This window comes from Sparus aurata, chromosome 9 (assembly GCF_900880675.1).
Source record: "Sparus aurata chromosome 9, fSpaAur1.1, whole genome shotgun sequence".
NCBI classification, from domain to species: Eukaryota; Metazoa; Chordata; class Actinopteri; order Spariformes; family Sparidae; genus Sparus; species Sparus aurata.
Window position 1 is genome coordinate 15,733,405 of NC_044195.1, and position 27,819 is coordinate 15,761,223.

General features: G+C 41.3%; 1 protein-coding gene across 1 annotated transcript in view; it reads left to right on the forward strand.

Annotated features, from left to right (window-relative positions):
* The window catches only part of nalf1b (NALCN channel auxiliary factor 1b), a 96,471-nt gene that overhangs the window by 21,121 nt on the left and 47,531 nt on the right, over window positions 1-27,819 (forward strand). The gene's annotated exons all lie outside the window — the stretch shown is intronic.

Genomic DNA, 27,819 nt, shown 5'->3' on the forward strand with positions numbered 1-27,819 from the left:
TCAGGAGGAAATGGGGTCTCTGATTTGCATTATGCAGCATTCAAGCTGCAATGCTGGCTCTACTACAAAGTTCAGAAAAATCTGCTTTATTTCCAGTGGCCGGGCTTGACTTGATGCTGAAATAGATGGATTTCTTTTTCTGGCCTTTGGGCCGAAAACTTGTTGTTAATGGTGTGTCTGTATGGAGGGTGTGAAGCTAGGGACTGCAGATTGAAGAATAATGCAGTAGTATTGGACTCCTTCAACTTCATGAGCAGATGTCTTCTGATGCTGAAATGAAATAAAAATGAAAAAAAAAAAAAAAAAAAACCTACGCAGCCACCAAATGCAGAGAGTTCTTACTCACAGGCAGCTTAATGACATGAAATGATAGTAATCTCCTGGTGTAGAGGTAAATGAGGGGGCAAGCAGGTTCACTTAGTCATGCAGAGTTAGCTTGATGACAGAAAGAGTGTTTTTTTTTTTTTTTTTTTTTACTATGCTCACCTGCTGAGTGGTGCTCTTGTTACAGCAGCACATTACCACTTCAGTTATGTATACGGGTTGACTTCAGCATTTCTGACTCCATTTTATTCATTGTACTCACTCAATTTTCATTTCAAATGTTTTATTTGATCGAACATGTTTACTGCACAAAGGAAAGCGCTATCTGAAATACCACATATGCAGGATCCCTACAACCCACTGACATCAATATAAAATAATATCTTTTTTCAAATAACAAAGCAGTTTTTTGGAGTAAAAGCACCTGTTTGCCGATTTTTCAAATTTAAACCCATTGTTTAGAGGTACCTGAGAACGTTAATGGGGAGAAAAGGAGTTGATTACCTCACTGAGAAGTTGGAGGTGTGCAGCCTGTCACGTGCAGCTCTTCATCTGACAGCTAACTAAAGCTTCTTGTTCCTTCCACAGGCTGTAAGAAACTACTCCCTGACATGTTTCAAACTGATCTACTGTAAAAATGAAAAGAAAAAGGTAAAAATGGCCGTTGTTTCGCTCTCTAGACTGATCAATCATAGCAGCAGGCTCTAAATCACTGAACACATTGCATTTCCTGTGATTCAGCTATGTCAAAATAAGAGTCAGCTTGTGTTTTGCTTATAATAAACTGAGCGTCTTTTCATGTAACATGCCGGTGTACTGTCTAACAGCAGTGTTGTCGTGAGCTGATAAGTTGGTGGGAATATTTATTACACTACAGCAACCTGTTGGGCGATATGAGAGGGAACGATTACTGGGATGAAGAGGAGGGTCAAGTATGAGGGGATGAATTGGGGGGGTAAATGGAAATCGATGATAGAAAACGGCTGGGGATGATCTCAATGTGGCCTCATAGCTTCACATCGTCCCCTGTGGCTGTGGTAATAGAAACTATGGAGGACAGAAAGCAGAAAGGAAGTTGGTAGACTTTTGATGAATGGTAGCTAAAGTTGTCAGACACATCTACAGTATATACGTAGTTAGAAAAGCTGAATGAGAGTAGAGCATCGTCTTTGTAAGTCTCACTGTGAAGCGTGTTATTACCATACGAAGGAAGATGTTTTACATAAAGTGTGGACTGAGTTCATTTTCATTAAACATATGCTTTTTCTCTGCCTTTTTAAATTTTAACCAGCCCCTCTTTGAGCTAATCCAGTCAGAGTGGTTCTATAAATGGACCACTGAAAACTTTGGCTTAATTAATAAAGGTTAATGCATTCAAGATGGAACACTTAATCCTTCAACGCATGGCCTTTGGTCGAACATTCACTTTCAGTATGTTTAATATCAGTTTCATCAATATTTATTGTAGAAAAGAGAAGTAAAGTTTTAAATGGTCTTTCCGGGCCTCTAACAAATCTACTCTTTGTGAACTTTGTGACAGATGTTTTCGCAGAACCTCCACAGTATGAGCACAAGTGGGAAACCGGCACTCAGATTCAACAGTATTTCTCCACGAGGCTGTCAGCTGTGAGCGGGCAACATCCCAATAAAAGTTTGACATGGTCTTATCAACTCCGTGAACCAGCGAGGAATCCCATCATGGTCCTGTGAAAGTGAAAGTCCATTACCACAGAATCTGAATCACAGTCCTGTAACTGTCGCATCAAGGACGGTTTACATGAGTACATCTTTGCATTAAAACATTTAAAAAGATAAAACAGTGTCACAATTCTGGAAAACTGGCTTCAGTGTGGACTGCATCGTGAGTTTAGATGACTATAGAAGAACATGACATGCCTGCTGTCTTCCTTCTTATTGATTACACACTTGAAGGTAAAATATGGGATATTTTTTAACAATAATACAGCAGCAGACAAGTCTTTGACATGTTAAAATTTCTAGCCAGGCGCCCGATATCTGTTTAATTGGTGTTGCTCGCGTTGAAAGTTTGACTGGATGAGGAACAGTTGATTATTAAAGTTAAAATGAGGAGTTGTTGATACAATTGCATACCATTTTACTATTAAAACCTAAATAAGGTGGTAGCTGGCTGGAGGGAGATCACCCGGGATCTCTTCTTGCTGTCAGCTATACTGTATTGCATTATGTCATTTCCAGTAGAGAAACATATAAATACTACAGTATAGAGGATGTGTTTTCTGTTTATAAATTACAAAAGTAAGAAGATGGGTCATCCGAGCGAACTCACCCATCTTTAACCTGAGTGGCTAGGTTTCCAATCTGATCTCCAGAGCTCAGCTGGTGATGGGCACGTGGTTTGTTGGCATGAGGTTGATTGAATGAATTAATATTCAGCGGATTCAGTGTTAACAATGTGTGTTGACGCTCACATGCAGTTAGTACAAGGTATTAGTGAATGCAAGTCCCTCTCGTCCTCCCTGCATCCATTTTCAATGTTGGTGAGAAATGTTCTCATATTACAGCTAAACGAAACGTTGAAATATATTTCCGAAAAACGTTCAGGGCAATAAATAGGCAATGTAGCAACAGAATCTTGATTCATATTTGATCAGCACTGCTTCATTTTAGAGTTGGAGTGCAAGACACTTGAGCAGTGTATGATGCGCACGTTTGTTTTGGTCTGAGATGCTTGTGCTCTTGTGCATGTTATAGTTACTGCACTTACCTGTGCATCCCATTTACGCATGTACTATTGAATGTAGCTTTTTCTGTTTGAGTTCAGACAGGAAGGTAATTATCATTCTCATTTCCTCATCACGACTGGTCTCAGCTTCTCATTAATTATCCAACAAACCCACAGCGGTACTGTCGAAGGGCACTCCTACAGTATGCATCAACCGAAGATCATCCTTGCTGAGGGGTATTCAAACTACACTACACTATAAATAGTGGTGCTGTTTTGCCGTATCTGCAGTAAAAGTGTCTAAGCTGGTGGCACTTGCACTCTTGCATCTGACTGATCACCTTGTTTCTGTGATGTCTGACGGAGACGATGGAAGCAAATATTTCTTTTTCCAGGTCATTTTGCTTGTGTGTGAACGATTGTTTGTCCCTGTCCTTTGCGGTGTGCTGTATGTTTGTGCTGGTTGAAAATGTTTACTTTTCTCTGAGCATACTGTGTGTTATTAACTGAATGTATTCATTCTATTTGAGCCTTTCCGCCCTGTTGCATGTTTGCAAATTCAGTTTAACACACATGTCACCAATCTTTTGTTTCAAGACAATTACAAGAAGCTGGTCAAAGAAATATGAAGACCACGTGGAGGTTTACTGTAAATCAGAGACTACTTAAACGGGGATGTAAATGGATTTTATGTGATAATATTACATTGATATGTGACTTCTACTTTGATTTTTCTTGCAATGTCTTATTATGTGTAAACTATTATTGCCAACCCAATTGCTAGAATACATGTTGGCAATGAGCGTTTCTGAAGACCACAGATATATTCAAAACTTTCTTTCTTGTGATGCATGTTTCTTTAGGTCCAATTTTCTATTTTATGTAGTGACAATAGTTAGGGTTAGGAGAAAATCATGTTTTACCTTAAAATACCTGTTTTGGTCAAAACAAACATGGCAGGAAAACTAACCCGAAGTAACCTTTAAAATATCCAGTGGTTTGACACTTACAAATGTTGAAACCAAGTTTCAAACTGTAGTATATAGATATGAATTTGCATATGCAGATACAGACTTCAGTACTATTTGATCGATTTACATGGTCCAAACTTTGAAGGCTATGTTTTCACCCATGTCTGTCTGTTTGTTGGCTGGTTGGTTTGTCAGCAGTATTACACAAAAACTACTGAACAGATGTCCTCTGACCTCCGATGGAGGATGGGACTCAAAATAGATCCAGTTAACTTTTTGATGTGGATCTGGATAAAGGAACACATCCAGGAATCCTTTTCATTTTCATATAACAAAGCAAATAAGACATTTTCATTAATTTCAGGGAATGATTCGTGGATCTGGATGCTAAAAATGTGGCGTTTTTTATGTGGCTGGTGTCTATGAGTATGAGTACAACTGTCCAAATAAAATTCAAAGTGAATTTGAATTTGTTTTATTTGTTATTAGATTAAGATTGATAGAATTAACAGGCACTGTTGGGCCTTGGTGGAGGTATGCACTCTACTGAGGGTCTTGTTTCTACATATAATGATGTGAAGTGGCTGTGCACTGAAATAGTTATATAAATGTATTTGAATAGAACAGCTTACAGTTTGGCATGTAATGGGGAAGAGAGAGAGATCGGACATGACATGCAGCAAGGACAGAGGGACGCTGCAAAGGGCTCAGACTCTGATGGGGTGCATGCTCCACCAGGTGACATTTCAAAGCTAATGTATGTATTGTTTTTTTGAGTTTTTATGTGTCATCTGTTTACCTGCATCAAGAGGCAGGAAGCCTGATCGAAACTCATTCATAAATCATATTGTCAGGGACGGTATTTTTGCATCTCTACAGGTGAAGTAGGTGTCAGATTGAATGTGTTGCAATTTCTTTGACAACTTTCTTTGCACCAATTTGATCAGTTAAATTTTGTTTGCAGTTGACAACAGACAGTCTGATTGTACGTCTTTGTATGCGCGTGATAAAGCCTTGGCTAAGACAGATTTTTAAAACTTAGCAGAAAGAAATCCGTCCCTCCTGACCTTCTCGTCTTTTACTCTTGTGTCTGTACTTCATGATGTGAGTCGTAGCTCAGAAAAAGACATTTTTTCATTCAATTTAAAACACTTTCAGCTTACGCAAATGTGTCCTCACCTCAGTTTGCATTACCCTGTTTGAACCGTGGCCAGCTTAATTTTCATGCAGTCTTGTCAGACACAGATTTGGTTCACTTAGAACTATAGTTCACCTTTATACTCAAACTATTGACTATCTAGGAACAAAGAATTATGAGACGTTGAAGCAAGATTAGGAATCAGATTGTATCCTAGTCATCAGGGTGGCACATTTTATGGTAATCTGCCAAAATGCACAGCTCACATCTCCTCAACAATAACCTGTCGGTCCGGACATGCCGAGGCCTCGACGTCTCAGATTTGGTTTTTAAATTGGCCCTGAGAATATTTCAGAGCAATTATAAAAATTCTTTAACCCATATTGAATGTCAGACTCTTCACCAGTATGCAGCCATGTCTGTCAAAGATGGCATTAAAGCAGCTGTGTTATAACATACCACACCTGCAGCTGCTGCAAGGTTCCCCCCCTTAGATGCCAGAGATTATCCTGTGTGTTTATGTGCAGTGTGTGAGCTTGTGTGTGTGTTGCTTTGCATTACTCACAAACACACACACACACACAGAAAGAGAGAGAGAAGGAAGGAGAGAGGACGAGAGACTGAGTCAGTGTCAGCTGTGCACCTGTGTATGTTATGTCCTGTGTCAGTGTGGCCTCTCTGAAGCCTGATGTTATCAACCTCTGGTGATGAAAGGCAGATTTTCTCCTCTCCAGGTGTCCCTGCTGGTTAGGAGGAGGAGGAGGAGGAGGAGGGGGAGGATGAGGAGGAGGAGGAGGAGGAGAGAGAGGAAGTGGTTTCTGCAAGTCCTCCGCGGGCCTTGCTGGACATTAATGACTGACTTGTTATTAAGCTATTTCATGCTAATGTGAGTTGAGTTTCAAGTCTAGGCATGGGTCTGAATCAAAGCTTAAATCCCTTTGGATTTATTATCATCCTCTCGTATAATCTCTCACAGGGCTAAGTGCCTTGAACAGTCACCATGATAATGAAGCACCTTGTGCCTGAAGATTGAGTAATGTAGTCTTAATTGGCTAAATAGCATTTCTTTCAACCTTTTGAAATTGTACAATGACTGTCTAATTACGGCTTATATGGTGGAACATGTGGAACATACACTCAGTTGCCGCTTTATTAGGTATGCCAAGCTGGACTCAAGGCAGTGTACTACAACTGCTCTGCACCATCATGAAGGTCATAATATTTTAATTTCCGTCTATGGGCATTTTTGTCATTCTTTGCTTTAGTTTGTGGTCATTTAGGAATGTTTTTCCATTGATACTTCCATTGATATGGTTAGGATGGTATCATATTTGAGTATAATGAATGAAAAATCTTTTTGGGGATCAATGGGATACAATTCAAAGACATTTTGACTTGCTTCCAATGGAAAAAAACAAACAAATATAGACACTGATTGCAGGATTGAATTTGTTTTCAGCACAGCCCAAGAAACTTAAGTTATTCTAATTAGGAATGTGATCAATATGAATTGGATCTAGTTTTCAATGCAACAGCAGGACAAAGTAAAGCTGGTGATCTTACTGAGAAGTTGATGTACAATTTTAAAATTAGTCACTTCGAACAGAGCAGCACCAAACGCTGTGTCTCCTGTCCTTATCCTCAAATGATTCTAGCTCTTCAACATCTTCCTGTCCGTTTCTATCCTTAGGAAACCTCCATGTTTTATTACTTCTTCCACATCTTGCTGCATCTAGCTGTGATGTTGAATACATCAGGCCAGTCCAGGAAACAACACAATACACAGACTTTCTGATGCTGCCTTTCAGGACACTGGGTTTATATGAGGTAACAAAAACCCCAGCTGAATATTTCAGTCGCACAGCCTTCCTGCTAGGACGGATAATTCTTGAAATGAGAGAGCTGTAAGAAAGAAAAGGAGCATATATGAGTGTGTAGCGCTTGAGTACCAGTGTATGGCTTGCCAGTCTTTTTTTCCACGTAAAATAGTTTGTACATCTCTGTTTATGTTCTGTTTTTCATTTTGTATTCAGTCCGCCAGACGAGGGAATATACATTTATGTTTTACTAAGGTCTGGCCTGAACGTTGGCTCTATATTGAGCCACGCATTTGCCTGCAGGTTCGGGTCTTGAAATTAACCAGTGATAAAAACAATAATAGAATAGGCTAAATGTAATTCCAGCAGTGCTTCCTGTTGTGCAGTCCAAAATTGCCCACAGTGGGAGTCAAGATATAGGCAGCTAGCTGTATCTTTAGGCTGCTAGTGACTATTTTAGAGTTATTTTCTTAAAGAAGACATATTATGTTCATTTTTTAGGTTCATGATTTTATTTTGGGTTACTACTAGAGTAGGTGTAGATGCTTTAATGCTGAAATAAACACATCCGTTTTCTCACACTGTGCAGTGCTGCTCTGTCTGAAACGCTCTGTTTTAGCTCCCGTCTCTTTAAGGCCCCTCCTCCTAAAATTTACATAACATTAAAGGTGCAATAAGTCAGGTATATTTTAAGTGAAAACACTATATAATTATTTCAAATTATCAACAGAATGTAAAGAAATAACATTTTTGTGTTAGGAGTTACATGCACTGTATTGCAGAGATATCTACTGAAGTTAGCATGCTAACAACCCGGTTCGTCACGGTCCAGCATTCCTGTGATAGTGGTGTAAACAACAACACTCCTCTGGTGATCTGTGCTCCCTGTGTTGACCTGACTGAGCTAACTAGCGCCTAACGACAGGTATAGCCAGCAGTTATTCTTTAGATATGATGTCTTGGCAATTTCTTGTGAACGGAGGACTAAACACAGGAGAGAGTTGTCGTTGTTGTTCCTTCAACATGTTATTCTTCTGACTAAAGGCACCTTGCCGTTCTTTCAGTCAGTGTGAAGCTGTCAGTGAGACTTAACACATCCTGCAGATATTTCACATTGGAAACAGCAGGATTATGCCCACTTTTAATGGGACGTATCCGTGTTGGAGACATTGAGTTTCACAGCAGCTCAACACCGAATGAAATGGGGAATACAAAAGGTACTTATGACACAGAGAACATCAAGACCTTTCTCTCATATCTTCACCTGCTTCATCTTGATGCCTTGCTCTCTCTGCATTTGAGAGACAGAGAATGGTGAGCTTTGTCACCTCGCATAAACTCAGTGTCCCGAAAGTAGCAGACGGCTTGTGTGTCTCTTATCGTATCTATAACCGCTAGTGTTCAACATCACAGATAGATGCAGTAAGATGTGGAAGAAACACACAGCGATCTATCGGTTATCCAAGAAGGGATAATGATGTTGAAACAAAAAACAGCTACTATTTGAAAATGTGAAGAACTCGCAGACGTTAGCCAAAATGGTTGCCGTTTGTCTTTGTAAACACATTCAACAGCAGGAACTAATCACTGATCCGTACCAGATTGGCTGTTTCTAATTACATGAAAACAGCGAGTGAGGAATCGCCCTGAAAAATATTGATTCCTTTGTTGACAGCAGCCTGTCCCTCGTCAATAAGTGAAAAAGTTCAGCAGCCAGAAGGAATGTACAAAAAACATAATTCAGTGGTAGAAAAATTGTTTTCAAATTAGCTAACAATCATCAGTGAATCCACGACATTAAATGACATTGAAGTGCTTTCTTTTACGATCAGTCCAAGTACCTTTATGCTTCTACCACCACCCTCTCCCAAACCTTTGTCAAATGAAGTGAAATTTTCAGCCTGTGTGCGTTAACCTGCTTGCTTTTTCTTGTGTCCGTGTGTTTAATAAGTGCTTCTCTTTGAAAGCGTCGTGGCAGGAGGTAGCTGACTACTGTTCAGGCCGTCTCATCTCCCCTCCCTGCGCACCCCCTACTGGCTCAGCTGGTCTGGAAACCCACCTTAATATAGATCAGGCACCTGGGAGAACAGCGTGGGGTCCCAGCCCTCTGGCCTGTTCCAGGGCTTTATTGATAGGCACCGAGCCAAGCTGCCAATATCACAGCAGCACATGGACCTGGTGGCTGTTGTTTAGTGTGTGACTGTGTGTGACTGTGTGTGTGTGTGTGTGTCGACTTTTTTCTTTTTGTGTTTTTCATCTTTGCTCGTTTAGTCATGTATTGACATTGTGAGAAAAATGGGTTTGTACATCCAAACAGCCTTGTCTGCACACACACACACACACAGGCGCATACTAACCTGTACAATCTGAGCCTAGCATGGGACCGCTCTGAATTTGAAGGGAGCTGTTAACGTAGTGAAGTGTTTTAAGTGAAAGAGAGTGTATGTCGTTTGATTTTCTTTGCTCTGACCCCATCGCTTTTTATTTCCAGCGCTGCCTCTCATGTTTAAATGTCACGATTTATTTCATCCTAATAATGGCGTTGCGATGTTGAGTCAAATCGTGGAGAAAGAGGTGAACATCTTATATCTTTTCCCCCGTGTTGCAGAGGTTCGACTTCATCTATGGAGCATATTCGAACATGAGAACTCTTTGAAAAATGGGGGTAAAGAGGATGGGTAATGAGAAACACGGGGAAAAAAAAAAGTGCAGGAGGAGGCAGACAGAATAGAAGGAGAAAGAAGAGGTGGTTAATATTTCATTAGTTAATTAGAGAGTGTGCTACGTTCTGAGTGAGTGTGCTGTAGCTCTAGGCTCCTGTCACTGTGGCCAGCACAGTCATCACTTACTGTACAAGCCCATTTCCGATGGCCTCCACTTTACAACAAATACAGTACCGGGACTAGTTCTTTTCCACAAAGGAAAGTACATGCAGAAAGTTAAAGGGAGAGAAAAGATAAAGGTTTTTAACGTGCAGTGTACAGTGAGGCAAATACAGTGCAGGCCACAGGGGGTGAGGCAGTGGTGTTCCGGTTGCTTTGTGGTGGGAGAGCATCTCGTGGATCCAGATAAACTTCGGTATAGTGGTATATGATTATTAAACATTGTCAGAGGACATGCAAGAGAGGCCATATGTGAAGGGATCATAATGTAACGTGAAAAATGAGACCTTCCCTGTCTCCCTCTGTTGCCCATACGAGCCTGTGGACAACTGGACTGTCCACTGTGGATTGTTTTAAGTTGTGTGGATTTCTTTGTGAAGGACTTGGGTTGACTTTTTTCCGTGACAGTCCAAAGGATGTTCCTCATCTCTGTGCCTCTCTCCGCTATGCTAACAGACGGCAACAGTAGCTAACCTTAGTTTAGACATGAGCTAATGAGCCGCTTCCGGCACGGCACAGAGGTCACCAACAGGGAGGCAGAGCATTGTGCTGCTGCACGGCACCAAACAGCAAGACATATTTCAGCCACCTAAAAGAAGGCACATTCCTATTTTGCTATATATGTTTAAGTTTATGCTATATTTTGAACACTTTTGGTGCTTTACAATGTTGTCAGACAGCCGTTTCCTTTTGAGACTACATCACTTACATTTTTACACTCAACTGTACAAGGTCACACTGTGTTAAGCGGCTGTCTGACGGCAATGTGAAGCACCAAAGACCTTCAAAATACAGCGTACACTTAAAGCTTTTTTTTTTTTAGGTCGACCTTCTTTTAGTTGCTTAAAATGCGTCTTTCTGTTTGTACCGTTTCGCAGTACAATGCTCTGCTTCTCTGTCGGTGCTAGGCGCTGCTTCTTCACACAGGGGGCGACCTGACGTTCATCTGATGGAGATAATACACTGACTAGCGATAGGTAAATCATACAACCCCACATCTAAAGACCCCAACTATCACTTTAATACATGGGCTGGGAAATTTAACTGCTATTAATTTAACATGAGTGTTAGCTTCTTCAACACTTGGGGTGTGATTAGCTTGTCAGTCATAATATTTTGGTGTTCATTTTTCGGCAGCTGTTTTGAGTTCAGGACATCGTGTGTGCTGGGAATAATAACTTTGGAAATTCTTCAGTGAGGAAGGTTCTGCTTAGGTAACAGACACATTCCTATCCTGGGATAAGATTGGATTTTTTTCTCTAAGTGCAGTTAGGAAACATGTTTCTGTAACGTCACGATAAACAAACACAGGATTTCAGACTTTCAGTACTGAGGCCCCCGATGATGAGCAAGTGGGTGATGCAGCCATACCTTACACGAGAATGCAGTGCACCTCTGCATTGCCAATGATACAACCACTATTATCCCACCTTGGTGCGTGGCTTAGTCTTGCAAATAAAGAAAAGTTAAAGGTATAATGAATCTTTTTTTTGTGCCAAATGCTGCACAAAAATATGGCCTTAGAGACTCTGAGAGAGGCAAAGTGAGGGCATGAGTTGAGGACAATCAAGGACAGAAGGGCAGCACTGAGGAGAGCAGTGGGAGGCTTTGGTTTCCTCAGAGAGAAACCATGGAAATGCCACGAGTTACCTCAGGCTCTTGGGGAGCAGCACTGAGAGAGAAGACAGTGGAAGTGCATGTTGTAGGCGTGTATGTGTGTGTGTGTGTGTGTGTGTGTGTGTAGAGGGAGAGACAGCAGAGAGGAACATTTAGCGGAAAGAGATTTAGCTTTTGACACAGAGTGGCTGAAAAAGTAGAAAACGTCTCGCCTCTGTTTGCCAATTCTTAATTAAGTCTCACTGCTATTTCAGGCCTAGATGTTAAGACAGAGGTGAGACTGTGTGTTTTCTTATTAACACGCTTGTTGTGAAGTGAGAATGTCACTCTGTGACCGAAAAAAAGATCCAGATGTATTAATGATGAGTCATAGATCTCTCAATTGAGGGAGTGTGAGTGCTGAATAGGTGAATAACTCTTAGTTTTGTGACAGCAGATCTACAGAGACAGGAAATCCTGGCCAGGTCTCTCTACAGGTGGAGAGCGTTAGGATGTGCAGATTTGGCTGCGAAACATTCAGAATACTATAATTACCATGTGCACATAAACAGGAATGCACATGAAAAGCTTCGCCTTGTTTAGTGAGTCCCCCGTGCAAAGAAACGTCTTGCCAGCCCATGAATAAAGTTTTCCACAGAGAGCAGCGCGGGGAGAGACTGATGCACGTGAGCTGTGATTGATGGTTTATTGAGCTTATCAACCCAGAGGGGAACAGAAAACCCAATCCTCCAACTCTTCTCTTCTTACAGCAAGACCAGAGGAAAAAAAACAAAGAGAGCAGGGACCGAGGTCCGCATGTTAATTACAAGTGTATAAGATAAACCCAAGTGCATTATGTGCGCACGTGTGTGTGTGCGCACGCGTGCGTGTGCACTTGATAATTAGCACCAATTGGAGAAGAATTAGAGGCTTGAAGCCGCAGGAAGTCATTCATTCAAAATAAAAGGTCTCATCATGAAAGGACTTGCAGCTTTAAAGAATCAGTGGTAATGCATTGTAATGGGTTTATTGTTTACCACAGTGTTAAGACAGCATTGTTGAAATGAGCTTTCTGTCTAAGATTGGTCTCACTAACTCAAAATAAGGAAATGGCCACTGAAGAAAGCACATCACAAGATGTTAACATAATAGAAGTAGTGTTGTAGTACTCGAGTCCAGTCTTGGACTCGAGACCGGTCTCGAGACCATTTTTTGCTTACTCGGTCTCGTCTCGGTCTCCAAAGCAAAAATACTCGGTCTTGACTCGGTCTCGCCCTTCATTGGAAGGAGGGGGACTCGTAATTTTAGACCGAGACCAAAATCTGAAAGGACGCACTAAACTCACTATCCATGAGGACGCACCTCATTTTTCCAATGAAAAACGATACATTGTGAACATTAAACAACTCGTGTTTAATCACAGTAACTTGCAAAAGAAACCTTGTTGTTAGCAGACCGGACAAGCGCTATTCAATCCTCTGCGCATCTACTCGGCACAGACGTGATCCCCTGTGCAAAGTATTGCGACATGCTAATTTAGCCGCTACCAAAACAACTAGCCTGTCACCGCTGATTTCCTTTCAACCAGGGGCGTCGCACCCGTGGGGGATGTGTGTGTTTTAACACCCACACTTTTCCCGGTGAGAGGGTTCAACATCCACACGTTTTCTGCAGTTTTGCACAAACGCCTTACTGCGGCCGGAGTCACTTTCTCCGGCCGCTCTGTGTCTGCGCTCGCTGCAGCTGCCTCCTCTCCCCCTCCCTGTCCTGTTGCTGCTTCAAACATGACACCGGCTTTGGGACTGACCGGCTGATGATTGGCTGTTCTGCCTTAAGTCCCGCCTCTCTTGCTATGTTAGATTTATTGTTCAGCTCGTGCTGATGAGGCGGGATCTACCATAAAATACCAAATAATATCCGGGCGTGTATTTGTCTCAATCACTTAACAGACCAGGCGTTTATTTGGGACAGGCGTTTAATTCTCTCCTCGCAAAAATCCGGGATTAAAATGCCACAAACATCTCCAGCTTCTCTGTGAATTCTCTGGAAACGTAGAGCAACCAAAAACAATGTCTGTAATGTTCTCTGATGATTATAAACGTTGATTACTCCTGATACGCGATGAGTGATGTAGTCCATGACAGAACATTAAAAAATATGATAATGTATAAAATAACATTTAATGGTAAAAACAAAAGTACAGTTGCAGTAGGCTTCTATTATAAATATTATATTATATTTTAACTAAACGAATCAAGACAGATGTCACATTTACATGCCAGGGTGTGGTTATTATAGACACAGATTTAATATTTAAGTGTCATTTATCATTCCCCCCGACCCCAAATTGTTCATTGTTCTTTTGCTCATTCGTGTCGATTACGTTTTAACGTTTAGGGGATGTGCTGTAATGAAATAAATAAAACATAATCCGGTGGAGTTGATGAAAACTACATTGAATGGCAGCCGCCATTTTGCCCAAACTTCATCTGTGCATACATCGCACTTCCAACGAGATCCAGTTTTTTCTCGAGTAAGCAGGAAAAGGAGAACGCAAAAATGCCACCAAAGAAAAAGATAAAACCTATTGCAGTTCAGCAGACTATTTGAATTTTAGTAATTTATTTGGTGCTATTTATGTTGCTACAAAAATGCTGTTTGATTTGAATGTCATATGTCATGCCACTGTGACAGTTGTTTTACAATAAACTTTTCAGATTTTGAATTTTATTTGTTTAATTTCAGATACATTTTGAACATACATGAATATATCCGTTTATTATAACCATATCATACCACCATCAAAGGATGATTTTGAAAGATATTGATACAATGTTTGCCCAAACGTCACACACGCACACACTGCACACAGCAGTTAACGTTATTCTTCTGGAGTGGGTTGAACAGTGAACTAGCAAAGAAAAAAAAATCTGCTCTTTTTGATCGGTCTCGATGCGGTCTCGACTCCTTAAAGACTCGGTCTCGACTTGGTCTTGCCACCTAAAAGACTCGGTCTTGACTCGGTCTCGGCTGCATTTAAAAACCTATGGTCTCGGTCTCGACTCGGTCTTGACCCTTTAAAGACTCGGTCTTGATTCGAACTCGACATATGCGGTCTCGTTCCCATCACTAAATAGAAGTACAGACAAGTGATAAATTTAAGTTGAGAAATACAAACAGTGGCTCAGTTATGCTCACCACCATCAGCTTCTCTGGAATATAATGGAACTAGATGTTACTCAGCTTGTGAAAAAATATAATCCTCAACAGCAGTGTCTCTTTCCAGAGATCATGACCCGGTAACTCAAGATAACCACAGACCTTGTTGTGAGCGTTTTCATTCAGGAACTATTTTCTTTCTACTAAACTACACCGCCAACCATATCATCACGCAGAAGGAAGTGTGCATCCACTCAGGGATAAGACGCTAGCTTATTAAGCTAATGAAGCTAGCTCAACTGAGGGGGATGCTGTCACAAGCTCAGGCCTCTCGTCCACGAGAGAATGCATGCACACCAAAACAACATAGATGGATAAATAGCACTACAGGATAAATTGGGTTGAATTGTCCCTTTAAACTATACCTTTCAAAAATGTAGTTAGCATTACAACCCTACATGCTGAACGACTGGGAAGACACGGTACATTACATTTTTTTCAATTATTGTGACAAAAATAGCAGGTCTGAGTCTTTCATAGTGTAGCTGAATCAGTAGTGTTCACGTTCCCATTGAGTGAATGACCTTTCATAACCTTGCATGGCTTTGATACGAGTGTGAGTAAGCGTCTGACTGGCCTCCAGCCGTGTTCTGTGTTTGTCATGTGGATTTTTCATACACTTGATGTGAGCCTAAAGCGTCGCTGCAGTCAAAGAAAAATGCATGGCACGGTTCCTGTGAGAACTTCGAGGGCATTATGCAACCAAGCCACCGTACTGTTACAGTATCCAAGGCAACACTTTCATATGCATCACACGTTTTAAACGGCTACAACTGTATGAGCTTGAACCCCCCTTTTGCACTACAAATGAATTTCTGCTTGGATTTAGACCAGCTAACTTTGCTGTCTCTCCCTGAAATGTTCCAGTGAGCAGAATCTATTTCACGTCGGAAAATTAGCATTCAACAGTAGCTTTCACCCTCACATCAGGGTGTTGGTGCTGCTGTTTTTAGCAGCTTTCACTCCTACATTCCTGGTTCTAGCCAGTTATGACTCAGGACTACTAATTGTCTTCATGGCATGACGGAACCCTCGGGGGTATCAGGAAATAACTGAGTGATAACTCACGTTCATACTTTTTTAGATCAGTCCTTCGCTTCCAGGTATGTCATGTGATCTCCAGTATGTGTGTGCATACTGTAGGTGGCTGTGTGTCTGCAGAGGTCTGGAGGTAGACTCAGTATGTCTCCTGGTCAAAGAAGTGATTTGTGTGTGTGTGTGTGTGTGTGTGTGTGCATCGGTGAATGCAGCAGTGTAACTAGGATGACTCCTGCTGTTGGAGTAGATAGTGATGACCTGGCAGTGGTGTTATTTGGCTGAGAAAAGACTCTGGCCCTCTCCAATCCTCCGCTGTACTGATTACTGACTCCTGACTCCTGGCACACACACCCCAGCTATAGGCCAGGGCAGCTCCACCCCATAATCACTATTGATTACTGATAATCCAGTTAGAAGACGGAAAACTGCCCCTGTTTTGGCAATGGGGAGGAGATGGCATCAATCAGATGAGCTATCTCCGCACAGGGCCGCTGAGGCAGGAAGGATAGAAAGCACACTGTCTTCTGAAAACGTATCTTTCAGATACGAACCTTGTCACATTAATACAATGTCAGTCTCATGTTTGAATACGTGTCCAAGTTACTTGCACATAAATGTTGGGATGGGAACAGTTGATTGAAAGGCAAATATGTTGATCACTCATTGTTTCAGTCATTTTTTTAATGAGCAAAATCCAGGTTCCATTTTGCTGCTTTTCCTTGTAATGTTAGAGTCTTTAGGTTTTGGACTGTTGGTTTTGGAGTTGCAATGAGCACTTTTGATATTTATAGACTAAATGATTGATCAATCGATCGTGAAAAAAATCAGCAGATAAATCAATAACTAAAAATAATCGATAGTTGCAGCCCACATCTGAATATTTTCTGGATGAGACCTTGTAATATTTAATTCTCTTTGTATGCTTTGGTTCTGTTTGTATAGTATATTGCACATTTGTTATTGTAAGACAAGCCATGCCATTTGTTTGTTGATTGATATGAGTTGTGCAATGAACAAAAAAATTAGAGTTTTACAGTAAACAAGCAACATACGATACAGTGTTAATCACTAGAAATTGTGTATCTATGAGATATAGCAGATGTGCTGAATTAAGTTCTCCTTGAAGCCATTTCTTCAAAGGTCCCCTATAATGCTCACTTTCAAGTTTGTGCTTTTATTTTGGGGGTTGACTTGAAAATCTTTACACTCTTACTCTGTACTGCTGCAGCACCTCTGTTCACCCTCTGACTGAACGCTCTGTTTTAGTGCCGTTTTAGTCTCTTTAAGGCCCCCCACCTGAAAAGCCCAGTTTGCTGTGATTGGTCAGCTCTCACAGGCCTGAGCAGGCACCGCCCACTGTGTTTCAGCATCAGCTCTGCTACGTTGGCCCACTTGCGCTCTTCAGAAACACCACAGACAACCTTTGAGCAGCAGAGACAAACTTTAAATTGAAAAGGCAATGAAACTCTGTCAGCATTCTTCTATATAATTACTTTCGAGCTGTCTGCTTTACAGCAGCACTACCACTACCTCTCACTCACCTGAAATACTCTACAGGCATTCTAGCGCTACATGTTGTCACATTTGAATAGAGACGCATGTACACCATAGAGACCGCTGTCTGAAAGCAAAAAAAGTGATTACTTTAACAAATGAAGTCGTCAATGTTACAGATTCCCCATCTGAGTTATAATGGGTTACATTCTCTGCGAGGATGCGGAAGAGTCTGCATCCCTGAAGGCCAAATTTGTTGCGGTTCAGCAACTTTTGATTGAAAAAATATGCGATTTATCAACAGCTCGATACTGTATATCTGCTGAGTTTTGTATAGAGAGGCAGATAACAAACAGGAGAGAGATTTTGAGAGAGGAGAGAAGAGAAGAAAAGGAGGAGGGTAAACAGAAAGGAGGCAAAGGAGAGCGGATGGATGGGTGAAGAGAGACAGCTTCAGTTGATCTGCAGAGTGGGATAAAGGGAGGTGTAAGGCTAAGGTGAGTGAGGCTTTTAGACACAGATGTTTTTGGCAGAAACATTTTAGCAGTGTATCATACTGCAGGTCAGGGAACGTGAAAATGAAAACCGCACTGTATTTTAAAAGTGCAATATGTAAGAGTTGTCGAATTCAAACTCGAACAAGTGACAAGTAACCGCCAATTGCCGCTATATGTAGCTACCGTTCGCAAGTTAGCTCAGTTAGCTGTGCAGCTGGCCGTGCTGAACCTGAGCTTGGAGCACTGAGGGAGTGTCAACCGGCTAGCTGGTTAGCATGCTAACCTCGGTAGATACATGGACATATGTCAAAACTGTTACTTCCTCACATTCTGTGGATCATTTTAGTTAATCTTTGTATATTTTTAAATCAAATCTTACGTATTACGTATGTAATGCATCATTATCCAAGTAAAACACCCAATTAAACAGGATAAAAAGGAAGCCTTTCTTCTCTTGCTGTATGTTCAGTTGATAGGAGCGCCTTTAAATCAACTCATATTTGAATTAAAAAAGGCATGACTAACAAAAAGAAAGCACATCTCTCCTCACACTGATTCTTTGGGATGCATGCTCGATAATGGCTGAATGTGTGGACGCGGGCATGTACTGCGCTGTGTGGCATAATCCTGGCCATCAACTCCCACGCTCTCTGCAGCTCCACAGCATGAAGCATCCACTGTCTGTCAACACTCTAATGGGAGGCAAACCAAACAACACAGAGGGAAGGGGACAAGAACATATAGACAAACTACACAGAGATAAATGGATACCGGGGGCCAGTGTTTCGCAGATTGTGAATTACGCTGATGATGGATCCTGTTTGGAGACGATCTGTGCCGGACAGCTGGAGTGGACTCTTCCTTGTGTCGGATGTCAGCATTTTGGCTCCGATTGTTAAAAGGCTGCATCGTTCGTAATGTGGTTATAAATGCTGCAGCTGGGCCGCGGGAGGAGGGCAGGATTTAGAGGGTCATTACAGTAATAAAGGAATAAACAAAATGTCTTCAAGAACAAAAGCAAACAGTGGGATGATTTAAAAACTGCACAGTGACATATTGAAAGAAAAACGGAGCTTCGCCTTTTTATTCACACCCTTGTCACAATACGGCAGATTTAATAGTGCTTACATAAAACTGGAGGGTGATTAAGGGACTGAATGGAAGATAATTGTATTTACTGCAATGCACACATGGGGTCAATTATACGAGTGAATAATGCTGCACAGTGCAGTCGGCGGTGTACAGTGGCGCAGGGCCGCCTCGTGTCCTTCCTGTTCTCTCAATATGGGGTCCCATTGGAGTCTGATGGCAGAGATGGCAGCTAAGTGGGCTCTGGATTGATGTTCTCCCACGGCAAAGCACTGCAGAGGCCCGACACTCTCCCCTCTACCCCCTCCACCCTCCCCCAACCCCCCCACCCGCTAAACCTCTTCTTTACTCACCTGCATTGCACCAGTTATTTCTCACCTCCAACTTAACATCTCCTCCTGTCCTACAGAGTTCTCTCGCCTCCCTCCCTCTGTCCCTTCATCACTCCCTCTCTCTCGGTAAACACTGCAGGGTTTCACTCACTTGTGCTCAGGTGTGGGCTCCTAATCCTCCTGTTCCAGTAGCAAACGGTTCTGAAATACAGACGTCTACTGCAGGAACTAAATGACCCTTCATGTACAGCCTCGCCCCAAAAAACTTTCAAGAACCTGAAAGCTCTCTCCGTTCTGTTCCTTATCTTTTTTAAAAAGAAAATATATATATATATATATATATATATATATATATATATATATATATTTAATGTGCTAAAATGCTAAATGTTTCAGATAAATGTCAATGTAAGGTGGTGAAGGCATAAATGTTGTAAGTCACACGTGGTTACTGGTAAGTGAGGTTTAGAAACTCCATACACTAGTTGAGCAGCGACATCATCGGATAAACAACAGATGGTGTATCCTTTTACAGCCAAACAAACTCAGGATCCAATGTTTGAAAGTGATCAGCTCCGAAAAAGACCTGTGCTAACCTCCTGTGAATGTTTTAAGATAAAATAAAATAAAATATAGCCACACAGTGTTTCATCAGTTTACATTTGCTCTGGTAGAAGAGTGAGCAGCAAATAGTCAGGCTGATGTCAGCGAGGTGAAAATAAAAACAATAACATCAGATTACGTGCTGCACAGTTACAATGCGAAGCCCCTATGACTAACAATGATGATTACCTTAGTAAAAGGTAATACACAGAATGAATATTGCTAAAAGAAATGGTCAAAATATAAGGTCTGAACATCTTCAGGATAACAACTAAAGTCTCAGTATGCTGACTTCAAGGATAACTCCACCAATTTTACACGATAAAATGTTTTTACAGATCTTGGGGAGTACTACAGCATATGTGAAAAAAAACAAACAAAAAGCAGGTTTAAGAGCCAGGAAAGAGCTGCGTGTAATCTGATAGATTGCCTCCAGTGATGTCACTCAGTGGCTAAGTTGCATTGTGGGTAATGAAAGTTACCAGTTTGTGAAAAGCAGTCCTGTAACACTGTTGGAGTCATTGTGGAGTGAAGGCAAGATACATCACCTTGGTTTATTCCAGGTACTCTTCTGCATTTTCAAAACTTGGCGCTTACATTACCCACAATGCAATATATGTATTTTATCAGATTACATGTAACTTCACCTGGAGCCACAAAAGGCTTTATACTAATATTATCACATATGCAGTAGTACTCCCCAAGACCTGTAACCACGAGTCGTCACTTTTATGTACTGTTGGGTAGATGAGAGCAGTTGTTGGACAGATGACAGGGGAATAGGCAGGGTTCATCTTGTTCTTTGTTCATATTCAAACTTAATGACTTGTAAATGCCACTATCATTAAATTAATGGAAGAGCCCCACCAGCAATAAGATGTCCACAGAACTGGCTAAACCAGCTCCCATCCCGCTGACCAGCTGTCCACTTGCCAAGTGTGTCTTCCGGGGCAGGTTGGCAGCTCTGTTTCTCTGTCTCTTTATTCTCTTTCTTTATCACTGATCTGCCCATCCAGAGCACATTTGGGCTCATTGTTTTGCTCAAGGACACCTCGACATGCAGAGCCTTAGCGTACTCATGTGCACGCAATGACATGGACCAAAAACAAAATTGGGATATTCAGAATCAGGCTAAACATGTCAAACATGTAAACGAGTCTCGAATTATTAAAGGATAAGTTCGCTCAAAAAGGAAAGTTTAGTCATTATCCACTCACCCACATGCAGTTGGAAAGTCAAGTGAAATGTCGTCGTCCGTGACACATTTCTGGAGCTTCGCTGCAAAACAGCATTGCAGCACGCTTCGAAACAGCTGCAGTAGATGGCTCGCTTCTATGTCACAACTTGTAGCATTTTACATGTATTATTCACTATTTTATCGGCCAAATGTGACCGAATTGTACTGTGATATGAAAAAAGACACCTTCCTTGTTATTATCGGTTGCCTGCGCAAGCCGGTGGCCAATTTGTTTCGCTGTTTAGGATGCGACTTTATGCACGTTCTTGAGTGCCTCTCTCTGCGCCGCTAACAGAACGCAGCAGTAGCTAACATTAGTTTAGAAATGGAGTCCACTAACACAATCTAACGACCGGCTTCCAGCAAAGCACAGAAGTTCCACAGAGCCCCTTTAACGATTTAAAACAAGTCTTTTAATGTCTGTGTTGCAGTAGCTGTTGGATTCCATTCCCCTGAGAGGGAATTTAATGTCTGTATCATCTCCTGAGCAGTGGCAGAAATGTAGTTTCCAAAAGCCCGGGAGTACAGTTGAAACAATGGCAGATGCTGTGACAGCGGCTTCACGTCTGTCAAGTTACGGGTCGTTAAGTTCCTGTAGTGGAGAAGGCCCAGGAAATCAAGCAGGTCCAACAACATCTTTTTGTTAAACAGGACAAAATTGTAGCACCGCAATGTTGTCCAGCTTCCTCTGTAACACAGGGTCTATGGCCTTGCGTCAGGTCGGGTTGACTGTGCGCTCCTCAGCTGCTGAACCATGACAGGCTACTGACCACCGTTCATGAGCTCTAGCCTGGGGGGACGGCACCCAGCTTTGCACCATCAACCCCAAGATTAAATGCTAAGAGAGAGGAAAGCGGGAAGAGCTGGTCTTTTTGTGTGCACATGTGACAGTAGTATGTGTGATGGATAATGATAGTAGGATGTATTTACAGCATTTGGTTTGGCCACTGTAAATCAGGGCCCTTCTTTTCCTCGTCGCTATGGCAATGATGTCCTGTTCCACTCCGGGCTGATTTAATAGACCCGGGGGACCTCTAAACACACGCCATGGATGCTCTCTGGGCTCCACTCACCAGGCTTAGGCTCCGTAAATTCAATCAGTTACCGGGTTAGAGCACCTGTGTGCACTTGGGCGAGTATGTGTTTGTGTGTGCAGCTTATTGGTTTGTGTGTGCATGTGTGTGTGTTTTTTGCACTAAGTAAACTAATGATTTTCTGATGTAATTCAATCATGCAGTGAGTCTCCCAGTGTTAAAAATTTAAAAGTGTGATTGTGGTGTTTTCGTTCACTGTCTCCCCACATCCCTCTGCTAGAAAACTAATTTTTCTTTTAATTACAGTTAAATGAGGTTGTTATTTTATGAACATATTGAATCAAACAGCACCTGTTAATTTGACAGAGTTGCTTTTACTGCCGGTCCCACTGAGAGCAATCTGAGAGTCTGTGCAGCTTTTAGTTTTAGCTGAAGTATATCAGTGGCGAAACAGTCACAAATGTGCAGCACAACTACTCATACTGGTCTGTTTCTGATAGAGGGGCCATTTCTGTTCTCACACAGTTACACACATTGAAAACTAAAAGCTGCCCAATACAACCATTGTCCTGTGTGTGTGGCCTACAGATAGACTGTGGTGATAGAATTTTTGCTTGAATATAAATCTGAATTTTTTTAATCTGATTTATTGGCCACTTGGTGTCATGGGAGACAGGCTGTGATAATTCATGATTAAAGGTATACACTGCAGGATATTTCTGAAAAAGTGTCAGGACTCATCGCTGGTTACAGGACTGTCTCCCTCTCCTCTATGCTGTTGGTCTGTTATGAATGTATATAGAGCAACCGGTCTTTGTGTCTGTCTGACTGTGGGTGGAGGCAGAGGCACATGCAGCGGGCAGGTTTAAGCGCGCACTTAGGTTGCAAAACTGAGACATATCTCCTGAAGTTGAAATCACAGTTTCCTATTTACACATCCAAGAGACACATAGCAACATTAGCATTTATTTGGAGTTGTAAGTTTTTCCACATGACAAACCTAAGTTTAATATTCACTTTCTTTTTTAATTCAGGTGTTGTCTCTACCAACTCCTAAAAAATTCTCTTTGCAACAAAATGATCCTAAATACTCACCAGTTGGTAGTTAACTCTTTATCTTGCTCTTTTGGATCTGAGTGTACCGGCAGTAAAACCATAACACTGTAACTATAGGTGTGATAAATCTCTGTGGATTTGAGGGGACCTTTAAAGTCTTGCGATAAATCGCTGTGGTTGTATCACTACAAGTGAACCCTTTCATATTACACAGTCATTGTATCGAGTGTTATGACAAGAAAACTGTTGTTTCTCCTGCTACAGACCTGGGCCCGTATTCACAAAGAATCTTAAGGCTAAAAGTAGCTCCTAACAGGCGAATTTAGGAGCAACTCCTAAAAATAATGGGCGTGTCAGTCGTAACTTTAGGACTCCTAATTTTTGATAATAAGAGTTATTCACAAAACATTTTAAACCTAAAAGTAGCACCTAAGTCTGGGAGACCTTAGAAGTAGTCCAGAGGACTCCTAACTCACTAAGACCTGGTCACAGCCGAATGTTTTGGAGACGCTAAATGACAGGGAATTATTAAAACGATGTCAGATGGACCGCGAAGGGATTGAAGTTGTGGTTGCGTTGGTGAGGGACGCAATAACGTTCCCAACCAACTGAAACAATCCAATAACGCCAGAGTTAAAATGTCTGGCAACACTCCGGTATTTGTCTAGGGGGAAAATGCAGCTCTGTGCACGGTATTAGTATTACCTGGGGACCTCAAGTGATTAAGAAATTATCCCACCACGTCAGTGTTTCGTGCGGCACATTCGCACATGATAAGCGAAGTCTGTGTTTTAAGTCAAATTTACTGACATATTCCCTGCGATCGATTGCACCGGAGCCCTTACTGGAGCAGTACAACGGTTAGATATGGATACTTTTAATATAATAACTGGTGAGCCTGTTGAAAGATGGAAAAATGTTCCTTACCGCATGCTGCCATGCATGTATTACATCTAATCATCTTTCAAAATTTCGCTCTTCTGATGAGCCTCCTGAATTTGCACCCAAAATGCTGTCAAAACTTTCATTTATAATTCCTAACGCAGCCTCCATAATTCTTGACCGGGAAAAAGGCAGAAAAAGGTGTGGAAAACACAAAAAACCTTAAGAAAAACAAAAAACGACCCCAAATCACAGAGATGCCAATTTGCACAGGACTAATATTATCAAATAACCTCTGTGTTTGGTAAAATATAATAGGTAATTTGCGGTGGAAACATTACAAATTAAGGACATGGCAGATTCGCACGGGATTAAGATCACAGATGACCTCCGCAATTATTACAAATTACTGGAGGTCCCCAGGTTATACTAGTCCCGTGCGAATAGGGCTTTTGTCAATCAGAAAAAGTTGCATTCCATCAACACGCAAATTGTATTTGACGCATGTTACAATATACTGGACATTGTTGCAAAATGGCCCGATTCCGGAATTTTAATGGAGAGTTGTTTGACGCAGCTTTTCGAGCAAATGCCACTTTTATTGACAATTCACGCTTTTCATCGCAATCTTCTAATTTTTTTTTTTTGGGGGGGGGGGGGGTGGGGGGGCACTGAATTCTCCTCTTAAAATACATTTCTTTATCCAGTATCTATTCATAGGCTTTGTCATGGGCTTGTAGGCAACTTCCTCATTTTCACTTCATGCATTGCGTAGCCTAAATGACTTTTCAATGGGCTGCCCTGTCACTCAACAACCAATCACCATTGTCTCCGCCTCTAAGTGCGTCCTTATAAAATGACATCATCCATAGCAACAGAGAGTTACTTCTAGTTTAGGAGTTCACTGTTTTCATAACTAAAAGTAGGTCTCAGCAGCTTTGTGAATTACTTTTAAGAAACGACTCCTACATAAAAACTTTTAGTCCGATTTAGGAGTACTCCTAACGTTAAGATAAAAGTCTTTGTGAATATGGGCCCTGATAATGATTCTGGCCAAGGACCTTGTCTTTAGAACCTACACCCTAACCACTGCCAATATATCTATCTTTCTTTCCTTGTTTCCTCTGTCCAAATAATAATATGGTCAATTGTGGTATAAATGCTATTAGAATGAGGCTTAAACAAAGTATTTACAGGAATAATTAACTTTCAGTGGAGTTTGCAACACAGTCAGTGCATACATTTTGAATAAAGACAGGAGTAGACATCAGTCAAGTGGCAATATTAGCTATCTTCTGTCATACGGCATGTAAAAAAGGTAAATATAGGATTTAATACCGGGGGGGCAACGCTGGTCCAGAAAAAATAAAATAAACCCACATCCCTTTCCATTTCTGTAGCCGTATGTATACATGGAGTGGAAATGGTTGTTTTATGTCAGCACACAAGCCTCTCTCACTCTCTCTCTCTGTCTTCACCCTGAAGACACATACACTCACACTCAAACACACACACACACACACACACACACACACACATACACACACACACACACGAGGGGGAATGAGATAATGGTATGGTGCATTTGTTTGGGTTCAGTTTGTTAACTGGCATTAAAAGAGACTGCAGTACAAGAATCAAGACTGATCTAAGAGGAGATTGCTGGAAAGACCATGACCAGCATTGCATGTCTGTGTGTGTGCACGCTCGTTTTTCAGAGGAACCATGTTATCTGATAAGCCTAATAATCTGATTGATCACATGTTCATAAGTGTCCCTCTGCTCGTTTATCAGTGAGAGCTGCAGCAGAGTCAGAGCCATGTTGGCCTGTAGCACACTGATTGTCAACTGGTGGACTAGCATGACTAACAATCCTGTTGGATACCTTTCGATTCCTCAAAAAAAAATTGTGGTGCAACATGTAAGATGCTAACCTGCTAGCCCCAGCCTGTGATGTCTCATCATACCACTATGAGCTCCCATTCCTGACCTCTAACTGCTTCTTACTGTAAGCTGCCGTTAGCTTGTTAGCTCAGTTAGCCGTACATCTAGCAGTTTTAGTACGGTGATATGCTCCCCCCCTACTGGTTGGAGTATGAGCTCAAGTGCAAGGCAATTCTTACATACTGCACCTTTAACTACCTGGTTTCTGTCACCTAGCAGTGCTTTCTCTTTGCTTTTTGCAAAGAGCATTTTTTAAGTTTCTTGGAGCGTTACTATCAACATCACTTGTTCAGTGAAATAGTAACAGTAGCCCCCTTGTAATATAGCTAATGTTCAAGTTAGCTAACCATCACAGTGGGCCTTGCATACACTTTGCACACCCTCTGCAGTGGACTAAAATGTGTATTTTTTGTAAAAGAATGAGATACAAATCTACGGAAGAGGATTCGGGCCACATGTGAATTTTTTTTAAGTTCTGACTTTAAAGTCAGAATTCTGAGAAAAAATTCAGAATTCTGAGATTAAAGTCAGAATTCTGACTACTTTCTCAGAATTCTGAGAATAAAGTCAGAATTCTGAGAATAAAGTCAGAAGTCTGCACATGTAAATTTTTTTTGAGTTCTGACTTTATTCTCAGAATTCTGACTTTATTCTCAGAATTCTGAGAAGCAGGCAAGAAAAAACAAACCCTTCAAAATGACATGTTTGATTTGTACGGAAGAGGATTTTTTTTTTGTTCTGACTTTAAAGTCAGAATTCTGAGAAAAAGTCAGAATTCTGAGATTAAAGTCAGAATTCTGAGAAAAAAGTCAGAATTCTGAGATTAAAGTCAGAATTCTGATTTTTTTTTCTCAGAATTCTGAGATTAAAGTCAGAATTCTGAGAAAAAAGTCAGAATTCTGAGAAAAAAGTCAGAATTCTGACTTGTGGCCCTAATCCTCTTCCGTACAAATCAAACATGTCATTTTGAAGGGTTTGTTTTTTCTTGCCTGCCTGCTTGGCAGTCATCCATGTTGGCTGACACTTGCTCACCCACTTCAGTTCCTCCCTACCACATGGACCACATTTGAAGAGTTTATTTGCAAAAACAGCTACAAGCCAGTCTCGAGATGAACAAACCAAACACCAGTTTGATTGATAGTCCCTGAAGTGCACAACAAAAATACACAAATTAGGAAAATTAAATAAATTGAGACATCTTATCATAACAAACCCAACACCTGTTTGATTGATACTCACACACTCACAAAAAAACATAATTTCAGATGATGAATACAAACAGATATATTTGTTTTTGCAAAAGAACCCCTCATTTGGATTTACTCTCTTCAACAACTGCCAAACACTGGCAAGAAATAAACCAGGTTGCAGATTTCCTCCCAGATGAGTTTGAGTGTCAGCGCTGATGCTAAATCCATGTTCTTTACACAGTCCACTGGACTATTTGTGTCTTGATTCAGTTCAAAACCCACAAGTCTGTAGTGTTCTATTCAACCAGTAATTAGTCTTATTTTATTACACAGTTTCATTCATATTTCTGAGAGCCTGATTGTTCTACATTTTTTCAGAAATTATGTTCTTTTCAACTCTTAATTAAAGCAGGGGTGGCCAAGGGTACGCCGTGGTGAGCCAGACGTCCTCAGGTTTTTATTCCACCACAAAACTCAACTAACTGATTAGCACTGTTTCAAGTCGAGGGAAAGAACTCGTCACCTGCTGGGTTGGAAGAAAAGCCTGCACACTGATGGCTCTCCATGACACATGGCTGGGTACGTCTGATTAACAGGACAAAGAAAAGATATAGTTGGGAATCAGTTCTGTTTTTGGTGAATCTGTTAGAGAATCCTCAGTAGAAATGTAGTTGTTTGTTTTTAGGATTGGGCCAAGTAGAGCCTCTCTTGTCCTAATCTTCTCCAAACTTCGATTGCAGATTGCAGGAAGATCCTGTCGCCCACTGAGTGT